A 3,871-nucleotide genomic window follows, 5' to 3' on the forward strand; every position below is an offset into this window, starting at 1 on the left:
GTCCTTTAGTTCCAGCCCTTCTTTGTTTGGGAGACTCAGGAAGTACTGATCCCCCTCCTTCTCTGCCATGTTGGCCATCCTCTCTCTTTCACTCATTTTTAATTTAGTTGTGTGTATGGTGTAAGAAAGTAGTCTAGTTTCATTCTTGTGCATGTTGCCATCCAGTTTTCACAACACCATTTGTTGAAGAGACTGTTTCCATTGGATATTCTTTCCTGCTTTGTTGAAGATTAGTTGTCTGTATAGTTATGGGTCCATTTTTGTGTTTTCTACTCTGTTCCATTGACCTATGTGTCTGTTTTATGCCAGTACCACACTGTCTTGATGACTACTGCTTTGTGATATAGCTTGAAGTCCAGAATCATGATGACTCCAGCTTTTTCTTTTTTAGGATTTCTTTGGCTATTCAGGGTCTTTTCTGGTTCCATACAAATTTTAGGATTGTTTCTTATAGCTTGGTGAAAAATGCTAGTGGTATTTTGATAGGGATTACATTAAATGGGTAGGTTGCTTTGGGCAGAATACAGATTTTAACAATGTTTGTTCTTCCAATCCATGAGCATGGAATATTTTTCCATTTTTGTCCTCTTTAATTTCTTTCATAAGTGTTCTATAGTTTTCAGAGTACAGACATGTTATCCCTTTGGTTAGGTTTATTCTTAGGTACCTTATTGTCGATGGGATTGATTCCTTTATTTCTTTTTCTGCTGCTTCATCATTGGCGTCTAAAAATGCAACAGATTTCTCTATGTTGATTTTATATACTGCAACTGCTGAATTCATGTATTAGTTTTAGCAACTTTTTTTGGTGAGTCTCTTGGGTTTTCTATATAGAGTATCATGTCATGTGCAAAGTGAAAGTTTTACTTTTTCCTTGCCAATTTGTATGTCTTTTATTTCTTTTTCTGGTCTGATTGCTGAGGCTAAGACTTCCAGTACTATGTTAAATGGAAATAGGGAGAGTGGACATCTCTGTATTTTCCTGACCATAGAGGAAAAACTCTCAGTTTTTCCCCATTGAAGATGGTATTAGCCATGCATCTCTTGTATATGGCCTTTATGATATTGAGGTGTGCTCCATCCATACCTATTTTGTTAAGGGTTTTTATCAAGAAAGGATGCTGTATTTTGTCAAATGCTTTTCCTGCACGTTGAGAGGATCATATGGTTCTTTCTTTTATTAATGTGTTGTATCATGTTGATTGATTTGTGAATATTGAACCCACCCTGTAGCCTAGGAATAAGTCAAATTTGATTGTGGTGAATAATTCTTTTAATGATTTGATTTGATAGTATCTTGTTGAGAATTTTTGCATCCATGTTCATCATGGATATTGGCCTGTGGTTCTCTTTTTTAGTGGGGTCTTTGTCTAGTTTTGGAATCAAAGTAATGCTGCTCTCATAGAATGAGTTTGGAAGTTTTATTCCCTTTTCTATTTTTGGGAACAGTTTGAGAAGAATGGGTATTAACTCTTCTTTAACTGTCTAGTAGAATTCCCCTGGGAAGCCATCTGTTCCTGGACTTTTGCTTTTGGGAGATTTTTAATAGCTGACTCAATTTCTTTGCTGTTTATGTGTGTATTCAAATTTTATATTGTTTCCTGTTTCAGTTTTGTATGTTTGTATGGTTCTAATTTGTCAATTTCCTCCAGATTGCCCAGTTTGTTGGTATATAGTTTTTCATAAAAGAGTCTTAAAATTGTATTTCTGTGGTGTTGGTGGTGATCTCTTCTTTTTAATTCATGAGGATTTTATTTATTTGGGCCACTCTGTTTTTTTGATAAGTCTGATTATGATTTCATCAATTTTATTAATTCTTTCAAAGAACCAACTCCCAGTTTCCTAAATGAGAGCGTATTTAAAAGTTTCCCTCCTTGAGGAATTGCAATTGGCACTTAAAGTCCTGGTTGGAGGTTCCCTAACTATAGGCACTCATGTCACTAATTCCATGGAGTCAAGCCAGAGATCTCCAGGGAGAACCAGGAATAACTGTGGACGTAAGTGAATGTAAAACTGGCGTTTGGAGAATTCTGAAGCTGTGAGATAATCTGGAGCTGCTCATGTTGGCAAGGAAGAACAAAATGCAGCAAAAGTGCAGGGTCAAGATGACTAGATTGTATATTTTTGAAGTAGATGCTTTGTCAAATCACTATCTTAAGCCTTCTTGAAAACTCTCTTGAGAGTAGTTGGTGTGAAAGGATTAAAGTAAAATTCCAGGGTAGGAAATGAGGGGGTCACAGAGGTCAATTGGACAGTGTCCATCAATGTCCAGGAACTATTACCGCAGAGTTCTTATAGAGTGGGTATGTCATTCAACATTTATCAACATGCAGGGATGATAGATGATTTATAGGTACATAGTTAATAGATGATAATATATAGATTAATATAAGATATAGATGATATAGACATAGACATAGACATAGATATAGATATATAGATATAGATATATAGATAAATATTTCACACATTGGACTTTGGACATCTCAATACAGAAAATACTTATAATACTCAACAGATTGCCCACATTGACCCACATGAATGACTCTTTTTTTCAACCCCAGAAAACAATGGAAAGAAGAGGGAAAACTAATTATCAAAATGAGAGAATCAGGAGAAATAGTGAAAAGGATGACTCTTGCCCTCTTCCCCCTGGTGGGTCTCAAGCCCTGTCAGAACTAAGCAAGGCATAGTTGATCAGGTAGGTTTTGAATTAGATGGGATATTTAAGTTGTGACTTGGATAAGACTGGATCATAGCCTACTGAAAGTCAATCTTGATTAGCTAAGTGAGATGAGACTTACACCTGAAGCTGATCCTATACCTGAAGCTCTGCAATCGTTCTGATATCCACTAAGAAATGGGCAAGAAGATTCCAGATGTGAAGTGGTCCTAGTTTAAAATAAAGCTGTTTTGTTTGTATGCCATCACATTTCACATAATCACTATGTAGGTTAGATAAATGGTAATATAAAAGATTTCACATGACATAACAGATATAATTGCAAATTGTACAGGCAATAGTCCAAAGGGGACAGAGGCTGAAGTGAATGTGGATCAAATTTTGGAAGGTGAGAAAAGTAACGATGAACATTATATGAGTCCTCATAGAATAAAGTTTCAATAAGAAATAGAAAGCTGGCAAAGTAAGTTCCAATAGGACAATAACTTGAATGAGAATGTGGAGATGGGAATTCTTCAGTTATCTATGGGAACCAGAGAGATCAGTGGGTAGTAGACAATAAGTAGAAAAGGAAGCTGAAACAGAAGAGTGTGATATGGCTGTAGGGAGTTTCTTTCAAAGCCAGGTTGGTGTTCCTGGAACGTTTGGCAGAAGGCCTATTTTTTCTAGTTGCCTCTAACTCCAACTCGTTATATTTTACAACATCTCCCATCAATCCCCTTTCTCCTAGCCCTCTGACCCAATGTCTCCTATCTGTACATCAGTCTTCAACTGAAGTCCCTAAGAGTTTTGTATGGCAGGTAAAACACTTTTTTTTGTTGTTATTGTGAAAATTAAAAAAAAAAAACAGTCAAATAAAACTGAGGACTCCTGCCTGACTCGGTTGAGTATCTGACTCTTTATCTCAGATCTTGATCTCTTGGTCTTGAATTCAAGCTCCACATTGGGCTCCATACTGGGCATAGAGCCTACTTTAGTTAAAAAAAAAAAAAGGCTCAGGGTGCCTGGGTGGCTTAGATGGTTGAGCGTCTGACTCTTGGTGTTGGCCCAGGTCATGATCTCATGGTTTATGGGTTTGCACCCCGCATCAGTCTCTGCACTGACAGTGTGGAGCCTGCTTGGGATTTCTCTCTCCCTCTCCCTGCCTGTCCCCAGCTTTCTCTCTCAATAAATAAATAAATAAATAAA

General features: G+C 37.0%; 1 long non-coding RNA gene across 1 annotated transcript in view; it reads right to left on the reverse strand.

Moving 5' to 3' along the window:
- Positions 1–908: 908 nt before the first annotated feature.
- LOC121016619 (uncharacterized) overlaps positions 909–3,871 on the reverse strand; it is a 16,794-nt gene continuing 13,831 nt past the window's right edge. The window contains exon 3 of the long non-coding RNA XR_005784383.1: positions 909–938. This is a non-coding gene — a long non-coding RNA (uncharacterized LOC121016619). The remainder of the gene's footprint in view (positions 939–3,871) is intronic.

The sequence above is a fragment of the Herpailurus yagouaroundi genome, unplaced genomic scaffold (assembly GCF_014898765.1).
Source record: "Herpailurus yagouaroundi ecotype Mexico unplaced genomic scaffold, PumYag 212, whole genome shotgun sequence".
Classification (NCBI taxonomy): Eukaryota; Metazoa; Chordata; class Mammalia; order Carnivora; family Felidae; genus Herpailurus; species Herpailurus yagouaroundi.